Source organism: Bactrocera tryoni, chromosome 3 (assembly GCF_016617805.1).
Source record: "Bactrocera tryoni isolate S06 chromosome 3, CSIRO_BtryS06_freeze2, whole genome shotgun sequence".
NCBI lineage: Eukaryota > Metazoa > Arthropoda > Insecta > Diptera > Tephritidae > Bactrocera > Bactrocera tryoni.
This window is the reverse complement of record NC_052501.1, coordinates 13,899,009-13,914,649: the sequence shown is the minus strand read 5'-3', so window position 1 is coordinate 13,914,649 and position 15,641 is coordinate 13,899,009. Positions and strand designations below refer to the sequence as shown.

General features: G+C 38.4%; 1 protein-coding gene across 2 annotated transcripts in view; it reads right to left on the bottom strand.

The window, feature by feature from the left end:
• LOC120771663 (protein N-terminal asparagine amidohydrolase) overlaps positions 1 to 15,300 on the bottom strand; it is a 90,806-nt gene extending 75,506 nt beyond the window's left edge. For both annotated transcript variants that reach the window (XR_005704992.1, XM_040099778.1), the window contains exon 1: positions 15,029 to 15,300. The gene's annotated coding sequence lies outside the window, so the exon portion shown is untranslated. The remainder of the gene's footprint in view (positions 1 to 15,028) is intronic.
• Between the last annotated feature and the right edge of the window lie 341 nt (positions 15,301 to 15,641).

Here is a 15,641-nt window from a genome sequence, read left to right as displayed (position 1 = left end):
TCATCGCGTAGTGCTTTCAGTTCCTTATCTTCAAGCTTTTTTTGGTCGACCAGGATGTTCTTCGCCTTCCAAGCCAAAATCACCACTTTTAATTCGTGCGAACCACTTTTGGTACGTTCGTTCAGCAAAAGCATGTTTACCATAAACTTCTGCCAATATACGATGACTTTTGGCTGAGAATTTATTCATATTAAAGTAATGCAGAAGAACTTCCGCAGAAAGCACGAGCCTATCGGCATATTGAATGGGCATAGCACAATATAAATTAACATAAAATAAAGACTAATAGCATAATTTGGTTTATGGATAAATAACTAAGGGATAAATAATTGGTCACAAGATATTTCTAATCCGATTCTTGCACATAGTTAATACACAGAGCTGCATATATCATAACCAACATTGGTCATCCAAACTCCTTTTTTGAAGTCAGCACGTTGTAACAAAAGAAAAACGACCAATTATCTAACATTATTGAAATTTTCCATTTCTACTTCAATCGAAATTAAGAAAACTCTTTTCTTCCAACTTCCAACAAGGCAGATAGACAAACTCTGAGAAAGTAAGCTTGCTCATGCAAATATTTTGAAGAAAGGAAGTGTGGGATAGTTTGGAAGGGAGCAACATACATATGTACATATGATATGATTACAATGATAGTGAAGCCAACAAAGATAGGTATGTGACACACACATACACATATGTCAATATTTCGCACATGCATATGTCTGTCTATAGTTATATCGGGTATGCAGCATAGTCTGCAGTCTGCCTTCCGTGCTGCGTCACAGTGTGAGTTTAAATTTGAAAAATGATATTACAAATTATGGACATTAGTCAAATTATGCGTAGCCCTTGGATGGCCACATTGTATTCGGTTACTAATATGTGCGTAGATGCAGGCATGTAATTTATGAAATTGCAAGTGAACTTTCGTATAGTGAGATATTCAATTAAATTAAATTAAAAAATGTTTTTCTTTGAAAGAGATTATTTGGTGCTTAAATAGAGTCGCAAGTATTAGAAGATGGGGTATTCTGGTCTAGAAATTTAAAAAAATCTACATTTTTTTTATATTTTCAAAGTTTAACTATTCAAGAATATGTGTACAACAAGAGGATTTTTCAAAATTTAAATTATTTTCGGAGATATAAGCATTTTTCTGACCCGGCATCCAAACTGGTTCGGCCGGAACTAATCGAACAAAAGACTTTACGCGAAACTTTAAACGCGTTTTTCTCAAAACTGACTTTTTCGGAACGATACCCACGATTTCTCAGGTTCTACTGGACCGATTTACTTGAAATTTTAGAGTCTTCTTTATAGGCTTGTCTATCGTTGGAACTAGCCCCATCCTCAAATTTTTATTTTTATTATTTTTAAAAAATTCAAAATAGTCAGAAAAAGTGATCCAAAAAAACTTTTTTTTCAAGCAGTCGCCATTTTGTGAAAAATAAATTTTTCCACTTTTTCGTAGTTCCGGCCATTACGACATAATTCTAGATTAATAATCTTTTCTTTTTTTTGGTTTCAGATAACTAGGAGGGTTGAAATCATGGGTATGGTCACGTGGAAATTTTTAGAGACCCCCCACTTCGTCAGCTCATAATTTTTGAAATTTTTTACTTTTTTAGTTTTTAATTTTTTTCTGTACTCTTCTAAAATTAACAAATAAATTATAAAAAAATGGATAGTAAAAATATTAATTGGTCGTCTGGTTGGACTAAAGATCACGTGAGTCATTGCCTTGAAAATCCTGTGCGTGGTCGATGATAGTATAGAAAAGATCAGACTTCGATAAACTTCTAGATTTTCATGATAAATCCAAAAATATTTTTATATAAATGGTAGAATATTTCGAAAATTCCCCCTAAACGGGTGATTCAAGTAGATGTAATATTTTCAATAGTCTTTTTTCAACTTTATTACAAAAATTCACGTTCTGTAAAGAATGTGTTTTCGCGCTTTCCTCAACTTAAGGTCAACATAATCGGCCTACCCGTACTATTCGCAGCTCCATCACTCATCTTAAGACCCCGCATTCATTATTGTGAAGAAAATAGCAAAATAGAATTAGCAGCCTTTGCTGAAAGTATACACGAAGTTCGTGGGGAGTGGATTCGGCGCCGTTCGCAGCAACTCGGACTGACGTGTGGAACGACTTAGCGCATTTTATATCGAGATCTTAAATTGAAAGCGTCCAAAATACAGTGTGTGTAAGAAACGAAGCCGTTCGAACTTCCCAAGTGACATCACTTCGCTCTAAGGGCTCTCGAAAAGTTCTAAGAAGATCCAAAGCTTTCGAGCCAAATTTTGTTCAACGATGCGGTCTATTTCTGGCTCAATGGGTATGTAAACAAGCAAAATTGCCACATTTGGGTCGAAGGTCAACCTGAGAACATTCAAGAGCTGCCACTTCAACCAGAAAAAACAACGGTTTGTTGTGCTATGTGGGCCGGTGGAATTATTGGTCCATATTTCTTCAAAACGGATGCTGGTGAGAACGTAAACGTCCATGGCGACCGTTATCGCGCCATGATAACTGACAATTTGATATCTGAAATTGAAGCTCGTGATCTCGGTGACATTTGATTTCAACAAGACGACGCCACTTCCCACACATCGTATCCATCAATCGATTTTTTGAGAGAACACTTCGGTGGGCAGATAATTTCACGTTTTGGGCCGGTCGATTGGCAACCAAGATCGTGTGATAAAGTCTAAAGTCTATGCGGACAATCCATTTTCGATTAAAACCTTGGAGCAAAACAACACGCGTGTCATTCGCCAGTTAATGCTCGAACGGATGGACTATCTCAGAAATAACTGCGGCCAAGATTTGAAAGGTATAATCTTCAAAAAATAAATACCAAAGAATGTTCTTTCGAATGATAATAAACATTCCCCATTAAATTTGAAGTTTCTGTGTTTTTTTTTTCTTTAAAGAGGGAACTACGAAATGGATCACCCTTTACATTTGTTTTTTTGCTTAAAATAGTGTGAAAGAAGGAAATTCGACTACTTTTTATTTACTTTCAGAATAAATTTTCAAATTCGGGGCACTTTTAAGGGTTTAACTCTGGCCTAACCCCCTACAACGAACAAATTGGTGTTTATTATGTTTGTGCCAGAGAATATATTACAGTATTAAACCTGCACACTTAAGCTGTAAACCTAATGACCCATTTTTCATCCGACAATGCAATAATTATATGCAAATAGCTATATTTGTATGCAAATGAGACAACTTAAGTTAATAAAAATTAATTTGTTTTACAACATTACGATACATACATGTTATTACTTTTATATAAAGTTATGGAAATAAATAAAAATTAAACACAAATGCCGCGAACTTTTCTAAACCCATCATAAACCAGTTTATTTTATAGTTTTATTAATTGAAACGAAGATTTTTTTCATTTATTTTATTAATATTTTTTTATGATTTTTTCTTATTTTTTCCAAATGTCAAAAGTTGTTAAATTAACGAGCGACATAAAAGCATTTATTTCTATATTTTCAATTTAAAATTTCATATTTATATGCCGCTCATGGTATTAAATTACACGCCCCTTTTCAAAAGACACTAATGCATGCCTGCCATTAATTCTTCAAGCCTAGCTAGGCCAAGCCAATGTCGAAGGAACAGCGGCAGTGCCAGCGCTAGCTAGCAGACGAAGGCATTGACGAGCAAGCGCCAAGAAAATAAAAAGTTCCTATAAAAATATCTAGTAGTAAATCCAGTTCTAACATTTCCAAGTAAACGCTTAAAGACAAGCTCAAAAGCTCATACAGATGTACCTTTGTGTGTGTGCATGAATAATTTTATCCACCGGCTAATGGGGTAATGGCTGTTTTAACGAAAGCATTGGTGCAGAGACACGACAAATCTACGTCCTCAACTCGGACACACGGACAGACTTATCAATTAGACAATAAGCAATTGGTCAGCCGAGCGAGCCAAGTCACAGTAATTGTTTGTCAACAATATTTATACGGGGTGAGAGCTTCTTAGCTCAGGCTTGTGCCATAACATTTAATTACGTGTGTAAAACAACTGCGGCGAAGGATGTAATACAGTGGACCAAGTAGAGAAGCACCTGTGGCCAGCTGAGTGTTCGTTTGCAACAATAGACAACTTGAGCGATCAAGCATACTGGGTTGGCCGAGTGACACTATAATTAGCGGCGAAACAAATTATTTCTCGCACATTAACAAGTTTTTCAGTTGGTCGATTGTGGCCGCGGAATTGCGTCAAATTGAAGAATTAATGCTTGGCAAGCATGCAATAGCCTGAGATGATGGAATTGCAAGTGTACAGTGAGAGAATTACTTTTCGGAAATAATGTGAAAAAATAAAAGTTAGACAAGTTGCTTTAATTTTTCGAGATACGATGTTTTCAAAACCGGATGAGTCAAACCTATTAATGTCTTCATAGAACCCGATGTAACTGGGATTTTAATCCGATTCTCTAAAACTTGAAAGAAAAGAGACACGTATTTATCGAACGGAGAGTAGAAAGCCCGAAATAAAGTGTGGTCCACTTCGAGGTTCCTTTCTCTTTTCAAGAAAAAAAAACAAAGAAACTTCAAATGTAATGCGGAATTTATATTTTGAAGGCTATCTCTTTGAAATGTTGTCTTAGATGGTCCATCCGTTGAGTCCAATTTCGATGACTCGTTCGAGCATTTCGACTGGCGAATGACATGCGCGTAGTTTGCAAGGCCTGCATCGAAGCGGGATTTTCCGCATATACTTTAGACTTTATCTATCCTCACAGGGAAAAGTCTAACGTTGTGATATCACACGATCTTGGTGCTCATTCGACCGGCCCAAAACGTGAAATTATCTGCGCACCGAAGTGTTCTCTCAGTAAATCTGTTTATTTTTGTGATGTGTGGGAAGTGATGCCGTCTTGTTGAAACCAACTTTCGCCGAGATTCCGATAACGGTCAAAATTGACGGTTACGTTTTCACCGGCATCATTTTTGAAGAAATATGGAGCGATGATTCCACCGGCGTACAAACCACACCAAACCGTTGTTTTTTACGGATGAAATGCAAGCTTTTTTCAGATTTCTCTTCGTCCAAAATGCGGCAACTTTGCTTGTTTACATACTTATTGACCCAGAAATAGGACTCATAGCTGAACAAAATTTGGCTCGAAAAGGTCGGATCTTCTTGGAACTTTTCAAGAGCCCTTAGAGCGAAGTGATGTCGCTTGGGAAGGTCGAGCAGCTTTAGTTCTTGCACAAGCTGTATTACGCTTTCAATTTAAGATCTGGACGTAAAATGCGTCAAGCCGTTCCATACGTTAGTCCGAGTTGCTGCGAAGGGTGCCGAATCGACTCACCATGGCCTTCGTGTACACTCTCAGCTACGGCTGCTATATTTTCTTCCATATAGGCATCCGGAATTCGAGTAAAGACTGAATAAGTACGAGATCAAGCTTCAAGAGTTTTCAGAACGCAACTGCGCTTAGGTTAGTAGAATTTCAGTTTCACAAAACACCTGTTGTGTTTGTAGCGGAAGAAATTTAGAGGAGCGCCGGGAGTTGACAATCTTCATCGAATAAAAAGCCGGGTCCATTCCATTTACTCAAGCGCGACTGTCTTAGATACGGGTACCTCTTCAATTGGAATAAACGCTGATTTAACCTTCAAGACGTTATTATAGGAGTAGATTTGTAAAATCTGTCTATCAAATCTCCGACGGCTGAGGAAGTCGAACGCTGTCGGTAGCACATGATCCTGTTGATCGTAGCTCAAACAAGTGTCAGAAGTGTGAATTCTACGAAAGAGGGATAGTAACATGTAGGTTGTGCGATCTTCGAGCCAGTCTGAAGATTTTTCAACTGTACAATACCAAATTTTGTACAGTGTGCTCAAAAAGTACACGACATACAAATTTCTGTTTGCAAATACAATTCTTCGCGGCGATCATTTGTGTTAACAGGTTTTATCTTTTATTATTGTGATTTTTTTGGGTCTCAAATATCACCTTAGAGCCACAATAGTTGGTCAAAAGCGGAGAAGAAGCAGCAAACTGCGATTGTATTGAAATGTTAAATGAATTTTTGATTATATGCGCCGGCGCAGTAATTTATGTTGCATAAGCAAATAGCAACGAAAATGCAATACAAATAAATTCCAAATTGCCGTGTAGTTTCCTCGAGGCAAACAGAAAAAGGACAAAAAAAAGTTCTGAAAAAGCAATGTGAAAGAGGAGCATTATACAAATCGTCAATGAGGTGCAAATCGAAAAATCACAATTTGCACAGCTTTAAGTACAAATTTAGCAGCACACATACACACCAACACACACATATATATAACAGTAACCGCAAAAAATCATCATCATCATCAGCAGCAGAAAGTTGGCTGCCTCGTAGACACAGGTTCAGGTTCAATTTGCGACCGGCCCGTGAACCCCATCTGCATAATGTCCATAATGGCTACAAGGTGCCAGACTCGTACCGCAAATTGCTTAAGCTCGGCCCAAGTACGGGTAGCAATGGGTTCAGGATCAATTCGCCTGATGTCAGCTTGGTTGAACACATTTGATTGCCTGGCCTGGTGTGGCGGATCAGCGTAGGTTGATGCCGTCTGCTCAAATGTCGGAACATAGCGCCGCCACGATCACACTGCGATCAATATTTATGCTGCAAACTTTTTATTGATGCCACATTGTTGCTGTTGCAGTTGTTGTTGTTGTTGGTGTTGGTGGTGGCACAAATCATTTTGGGGCATATTTCTTCTGTGTAATTGCTTATTATTTGTTAAAGTGGCCAAAGTGCAAAACTGCAAATTGCTTTTTCACTTTGCTGATTTGTTTTTGCGGTTGCGCCCCCAACCGCCGGCCGAAAAGGGACTTGAAACAATCACACAGATCGCACAATACAAAGTATAAATAATCAAAGCATTGACAGACAATTGTAGTGAGCGCCTCCTGTCCGGCGTGCTCTTTAGTCCCGGTGGACGTTGGTAGCTACGCCACGCTCGTTACCGTTGTGTCAATGGGTGCAAGCACACAAAGGCGCAAAATCAACAATCCATCGGTACGTGTGGCGCACAACGAATGGCCCAGTGAACGCTTGCCATTACTCCACTACACTCAATTCTTCACATTTTTCCCCCGTTCTCACACAAATTCGCCGTCAGCGATCGGTGCGGTGATCGAGTACCAGAAGGTGTCCTTAAAAACGTAAGATTGTAGCGCTAACCAGCTGTGGCTGTATTATTTTATGCAGTTTACTAGCGTAATTATGCTCAATGACTGCATTAATTTCCCTCATTGCCTAATGAGATCGGACAACGATCACCGCGCGGACGATCGCCTCTTGTGTAGAGTGCGGCTCATACTTCCGGTATATTGATTTGCTGTAGCGTTGGTGTGTGTTTGTGTGCACGGTACCATGCTTCGTTTTTATGTTTTTCCTTCAGTTTTACCCACGAGAATTGTTTGTCTGCGATCGCAGTGGTTTTGGATTTAATGGGTTTAATTAGCATTAAATTAGCTTAATTTAAAGATTTCCATTAATCGAATGGGTGAAAGCAAAAGTGACCATGCGAACCGTTACCAGAAGTGGTAAATATAAGTACTGAAGATATAAGAAAGAATTCCAGGAAATCCAAAATCAGATAGAAATATTTCTCTATTATAGGAGAATTCTTACATTTTTTCTTCCGATCGCTGGGAAGTTGGGTATTCGATATTTATTATTCGGCTAACAATATATTCTTGTAATGAAATGTCGATAAGGATAAGCTTGTGCAAAATCGGAATTCTTTGAGACTATACTATATATAAGGTTTAGGTGTAGGTGTAAGATTTTTCCATCGAGATGGCTTTAGTAGGTTTACGCTATATGGTGTTAGAAAGAAAACGTTATGGTCGAGGTTAAGCCGACACAAACTTGGCCAAGCTAGAAATGAGGGTCAGAAAGATTTTGCTGCGTTTAGTGGAATTTGTAGTTAATTATCTACTATGAGCTGAGTTCCTTCGTCCAAATTCTTAAATCGAACCAATACTGAAGAAAGCAATCGACCAGAAGAGTACGGTTTTGGCTAATAAAAGAGGAATAGTGAGCCATTAGGACAACGCTAGGTCACAAACAAGTGAGAGAACACTTTGGTGAGGAGATGTTTTGGGTCGGTCGATTGGCCACTAAGATTATGATATCACACCATTAGACTTTTCTCTGTGGGGATATGTAAAGTCTAAAATCTATGCTGGTAAGCTCGCTTTGATTCAGGCCTTGGAACAAAATATCACGCGTATTATTCGCCAGTTATCAGTCGAAAGTCATCGAAAATTGGACTCGACGGATGGACCATCTGAGATGTAGCTGCGGCTACCATTTGAAAGAGAGAATTTTCAAAAAATAAATACCAAAGAATGTTCTTTCAAATGATAATAAGCATTCCCAATTAAATTTAAAGTTTCTGTGTGTTTTCTTTTAAAAAATAGTAGGGAACCTTAAAATGGTTTAATATATTAGCATTTCCTTGTTGGTCATCGTACCTAACAAGGACTATGGTCACGCACAAACCAAAAACCCTTTTGGGCAGAAACTCTCAAAAGAAAATGGGGCTGGCTGGAGTATGTTCTGAGACGAGACCAAGATACAATCACCCATAACGCAATCGAATGGAATTCATAAGGCAGTCGACGGAAAGGTCGACCCTCCCTAGTATAGATAAGAAACTTGGACTCCAAAATATCTGATGGAAATATGGAAATAAATGGAAGTATCGAAATCGTATCAAGCAGAAGATCATACTATTTATGTAGGTATAGTATCGAACCTTACAAGCTTTTTTGGATTTCGGCAGTTGTTTAAGGATAAATTCAAATTAGAAGGTGAATAGATTATGTCATTTACGACCTTTGTATTAACTTATATGGAGATTACTTGACTTCTTCACTGAAAATTTATTATAATACTTCCGGAATATATCCGTAGTAGTGAACGAAGGTAGCAGATCCATAAAAATAGTTTTTTTTTAGCAGATTTAGATCCAGGCAAAGTCATGGAGGAGGTCATATACTTCGTTTGAAAAACTCTTCCAGTATCGGCTTACACTATTTCATCTTATAACTGACAAGATTTCTACCTTTCCCTAAACCAAAATTGGGATGCTTATTGGTTGGTTATTTATCAAATTTTTATCAGAATTATCCTTTTAAGTATGGCTCCCTGTTATTCACGACATTGTAAAGTTTTAAAAAGACATTTGGGATAACTTTAGGTATTTTATAAGGGGTAAGAAAAAAGAATGCAGCACTCATAGAAAAGATGAAAAGAGCTAATAAGTGGCTTAAGAGAATAAAATCTCGATAGGGAATAAACTTTTGGACCAGTAAACTGTGACTTGATGTTGAGTGTAAGAATTTTAGGATAATTTGTCGCTTAGTTTAGACTGAATTGACTTCGGCACAGTAGTTTTAAAGCAAATATTTTACAGATGATTGTTTTTGATCCGAAAAAACACGAAGCAGCATGGTTAGATAGCCAACTTATTATTCGGTTTGATTATTGACTCGGTAGTGACGCATACGATACTTACTTATGTATATAACCAGGTCTGCCGAGATTTGTTTCAACTCGTTTATAGGACCTAGAGTTGCAAAAAGTTATGGCAACGCTAAAACTCACAAATTTTATAAATATCCCCGTATTTTTTTTATATAACATCCCACAATATTGCACAGACATGGTACCGCACAGTTCATTAATGCCCGAAAGCAGTGAAAATTTCACCGAAAACAGCACGACTCTCAACGCCATTGGCTACCACAAGGAAGTCACTGCAAGCCGAATCATCAGCATGCCGATCGCGGCATAGATTCAATCGCAATAGGCATGCGATTTTGTTGCTTTTATGTTGGTTATTGCGGCTGCTGCTGCTAATCATTGTGGAGAAAATACGAAAATTGGCTAAAATAGTTAAAGCGGATCGCAAAAGATTACAGAGAAAATGCGCAGCCAAAGCAAAAGCAATGGGAAGAATTTCCAAAGATAAATAATGCATATCTCACGCACCTTCAGCGAGAAGCCGCTCGCACAACAACAACAACCATAACTAAAAAATGAAACAACAACAAAGAAACGGTGAAAATAATAATAATGATGCCACATGAAGCCGCACAGTGATCGCGAGGAAATTGGAAAATCAAGAAGAAAATGCACAATGAATGCCGTTATGGTGTGTACTCGTAGTATTTATTTACAGCGCAAATATTGCAGACGCGCCGCTGATAAATTTACAAGCTGAATAGCTGCTTTCGTCGGCGTAATGAGCGCAGATACCGAACGAACCATTACGGTATTGTACGACAGGAAGGTTGCTGGCTTGGCGTTGGTGGGTCCGACGGCCCGTCAGGCGTACGATTGCTGGGTCGGTTGGTCGGTGGGTTTGTCCAAAAGCATTGTTCAAATTTGGTGGCTGCGGTTAATTTAAGCGTACGAAAAGCGGTTAGAGCGTTCATTAAAATTGAGTTGGCGGAGGCTTAAACATATATGTATGTAAGTATGTACATATGTGCAAGGTCTAGTAAAATGAAATCCATTATTTTTTCAACAGACGGTTTCAGTAATCGATATCTTGAGTTGTTTAAGCACGATCCGGTTATGCGTTAAAAAAAAAAAAATAAGGTCCTACTCCAATCGCGGTGAACCGACGCAAACGGTGGATTAATGGCCAGGATTAATGGTCTGGAAGATTTTGAAATGGGTTGGATGTAATTGGCGCGGTAACATCTACTCTGAGCTACGCTTCTATGGCAAAACTCTTAATTCGGACCTGTACTGCCAACACTTGGATAGTCAGAAGGAAAGAATCATCAAGAAGTGTCCAGCTTTGGTCAATGGTAGCGGAATTCTATTCCATCAGGACCGATCAGCAACTTGGTTGGGAGGTTCTTATGCGTCCACCTTATGGTCCAGCTTTAGCATCAAGAGATACTAACTGACCCCGTTTATGGCGAATGATTTTGCTTGTGGAAATTGACTATCCCAGTTGTTTCCGTGTATGTACGGGGGTTTCGAGAGTGAAATTCTCTCATTCTCGAAGTGACCGGAACGGATCTGTATTTTTAGCCGGATAAACACTGTTAACTCATGAATGGTGCATCCCTCGAAATTACTTTACGAATGTTTCGTGCCGCTACAACAGAGTTTTGAAAGTAAATTTAGCTTCGAAATGGCAACAAGTATCGAACAGTGCATATTGGACCTAAATCGGAGCATTTTAACTATGTTAAAAAGGAGCATTATGAACTCCTCTCTAAACAGTTTCGGATCGGGTGTTTTCGTAAAAATCATCCCTGCAGTCTCCTGCTTGAATCGGAACCGCCTCCTAGAAGCACCAAGAGTTCCTTACTCAACTATGTCGGCGACATAAGACAATACGTCGATCAGACTTCGGAAGCAACTAACTGCAGACATGCACTGGCCGCCATTCACAGTGGAGCCATTAACAACCCTCTCAGTGAATGGCGTACTTGGAGTCACACCCGCATCCTTTGCAGACAGCGAGCTCGAGTTGCCGCATGACCCTTGCGTAGTTTCGTCCTGAATACTGTAGCAGGCTAAACTGCTGCGCAAAGAGTCCCCGCATGAATCTGACAGCCCTTTCCCTTTGGTCCGACCCCGTCGAAACAGCACGTTTCCTGGGCCCAACTTTGGATGACCTCGATGACATCTTATCTAATCCTTACCATCCTAACGGGGATTAGGTACCCGTTACAACAACAACAACAACAATAAGGCTTCCGCCGAGTTTGGCAAGCTTTGGGCTCCACTAATTACCTGCGCTTTCGCAAGATCTTTTTGGCCCAAAGAAGATCGCAAGCGATTAAGGCAGCTCCTGCCCTTTATAAGACTGGTCTTTCCCTAGTTGTTGGGATTCTAATTGGCATTTCTCTATCGGTGCAGATGCGAAATATCTCGGCACTTCTTGATTGTCCCATCTTAGCAGATCAAGGCTTAAACATCTAACTCTAAGCTGGAACTTTCAGACAACCCGCTGTGTTCAAGTGGGATCCCTAACTGGAGGATCAGCATTGAACCAAACCTAACTAACTTATATGTAAAAAACCCCTCCGAGACTCCATTTTCGGCGTCTTTTTTTCCTTCCATTAAAAACAAATACGAGTATTACTTTATTACTTCTTAATCATTTTTTACATTTTTATGCCTGTGTGTGCAGTTGCACATTTGTTAATTAAAATGCCATAATTCTCCGAGTTGTTAACCGCTAAGTTGCTGTGGCACGCAACATTAACACGAATTAACTGCCAACGGATCTCACATCTAGACTTAATCTAATCAAATTTTAAGCGCTTGTACAAATGCACTTACAATTATACATACATACATATCTACATACATACATACATGTATGTACATATATGTATACACATGTGTATAAGCAAAATGTGCAATGGTGCTGCAATAGACAATTCGAAGGTTGTGACTATTTACGCAGCAAATGCAATTCTTACTTGAAATATGTATGTATGTGTGTAAAAAACACATACAAACATATTATTGCATGTAGATATGTGAACCTCGCTGTGTCCACATAGAACTCGATGCACTTACAAACTCACTTCGCCACTTGGTGACTATCATTAAAGGCAGTAGTTGTGCTGCAGCATGCATTTAACCCTATTTGTTCTTGTTGTAACAACTTTTTGGACGCCTTGCACCCCTTCGCACCGCCAGTTTCGTTTTATTGTTTGTATGCATTTGCAGCGTTTTTAATTGCAGGTCATTTGTAAGCATTCAAGTGTTGAAATTACAAAACTACACACCATTACACACATACAAACAAACAAATATATAAACACACAAGAAGCTGTTAGCTGCACATAACTGTTTGCTGCGTTAATTTAATAATTTAATAAGAATTATCATCAAAAGCCATCATTGTGGCAATCAAAAAGGCATCTTGTTAGGGTGTCAACAGCAGCAGAGTTGCACAAACACTCACACATGCACACACAACGCTTAAGCACGCACAAGCAAGTAATTGCCAGTCAACCTTTTTTCATATTTCGAGAAAAAGTTTTTCAATTTCTAATGGCTTAGAATGCAACTGCAAAGTTTCCTTTATGGTTGTTATTATTGTTGTTTTTGGTGAGTTTGCGGTCAAATGCGCGCGACACCCAACTAATTCGATCCAATTCACAGAATGCAAAGTGACAGCCTGCAACAACAAAAACCACATAGCATTCGCTCAATGTGCCCACATTAATGTTGTTGTTGTAATGCGACGGCATCTCACCCCTTCATTTGGTGCGTGTTTGTGGTTGCGTTTGACCACGACCGATCATACGGATCTGACTGACTGGCTGTCGCATCAATTATGGTTAGTGCATTGTTAGTGTGATTAATTGCGTGTTAATGCTCAATGAAGTACTTGTTGTACAACCTTACATACACTAATATACATACATACATATATACATATGTATGTTAACAATTTATGAAATTATGTTATTTACGAAATCCATTTGGCCGTGAAGAATTCAATCATTTAGAGCTCTATAATATCCTGACCAGGGTATATTAAATCTGCTACGAAGTTTGTAACACCCAGAAGGAAACTTTGGAGATCTTATGAGATATACATACATACATATGTACAGTAAAATTCTTCATAACCGGACACTCACCGTCGCTGTGTTTTTGTTCGACTAAGGGAGCTGTCCACATGTGGTGGAGTGGCGTGGCAAAAACAAGGGTTTAAAATTTCTTCTTAGAGTCAGAAACATCAGAATACCTGCTAATCGACTGCACAGCAGCCTTTAGGCGCAGTATAAAGGCCCTTGAATCTATGATAGGGATCACATCGCTTCCATAGAACCTAGCAGTATAAGGGAATTTATTAATTTCCTGGGGTTAGTTGAGACGTTGTGACTTAGGAGAGAGCACAATTGACCTCAGGTCGCGGTGCAATCCTCATTTACTTATCTAATCCGTTGAGCCACCGGCAAGGACAAAATGTGATCGTTTTGAAAACACCCAAAATTTAACAAATTAGAAAACCAATAGAAATGGAAATGAAACGTTGTTTTTATAAAATTTGTCCAGTCCTGGTAGCTGTCCGGTTATGAAAACTATCCGTAAATGGAAAGTTTCACTGTATATAAATGATCAGCATGACGAGCTTAATCAATTTAGCCATATCCGTCGTTATATATTTGAAAAATCTGTTCAATTGTGTGCTGATTACCGATCAAGTCTTTCAATAGTCTTTGTATGACAAGCATTCTTATTTTTAATCGTTGCAAAGTCTTTTAATAACACTGAACATGCTTAGGAAAAATTTGTATAAGAATTACTACAAGAAGCTACAGCCAAGAGCTGAATTTTTGCTTTTGTTGCTGGTGCAATAAAGATTAAGTGCGTTGTACTCATGGCGCGTGGATCCAAGTGACTATACGGTTTCAGCGCAAAATGCATGTAATGCTGACGAAGGTGCAGCGTTAATAATATCTTTTTAAAGGTATTAAGATAAACCTTTTTCAACAACTACTTAGGATTTCCTAAATTGCTGATATAAATCGAAAATGCTATAAACGCTTTATTATCAGCAGCAATAAAAACTCTGGGTGCAACCACCTAGTGATTTGGTGTAAACAACAGAAAATTAGATTAAATAGTTGAATTTCACTGGAATTTTGATTTAAAAATTGCAAAAAAAAGTTTTTTTTTTATTAAATTTAAAACAAATTTTGCAACAAATTAAGCAACATAAAAAATTTACACAGTAACAAAATAATCTAATAAGAATGACGAGCAAAAGCACTCCAATCAATTAAGCACCGTTCTCATTCGATTACCATACAGCAAAATTTTCAATTAACATTAGTGAAATTGAGTTTATAAATTAGTCACAGCGAATCCTTCCAATCACCATTAACATACGTACACACATACATTTGCAAGCATTGTACATAGATTTCTTTAATTCACTTATCAACACTTTATATATTCTGTTGTGATTCACTCACCTGGCACCAATAACACACGGAGTGGTCAGTGGGGAGATCAATGAACGAACTGGCACCAAATGCCAATTGGATAGGCTGGCTAACAGGGGCCTCAGCCGAAAGCAGCTAAACAGCTGTTTTATTGTATAGATAATTCTTTGCTTGTGTCCAGTTATGCGACAACACCGATATATTTGTTTATTAACTTAGCAGCACGATTTTGTATCAATTATTGTTAATAATTTTGCACTTTTTCGCGACGCGCCGCGTTAATGTAAATTGGGGCGACAACCAAAACACAACAGAGAAAAACTGAGGTAATTTGACAGTTTATTGACAGACTTGTTGATTAAAAGAGTGCGACGAGCAGCGCAGTTTTTGCTGTCAAATGTAGTTGTTTGCGCGACATCTATATGCCAAAAATTAACTTTTGTCACACAGGGTCTTATTATGAATAAGAAATTGAGTGTATGTGACTTGGGTTGAATGGATGAAGGGCAGAGAACGTATGAGAAACATGGAACGCAAAACTGGTGGAAGCTAACCACTTACGATCCAAATGTGGACCACTTTGCGGTTGCTTATTTATCCAAATTTTTTGTGATTTTCAAAAAATCGAATACTTTTGTAAGTA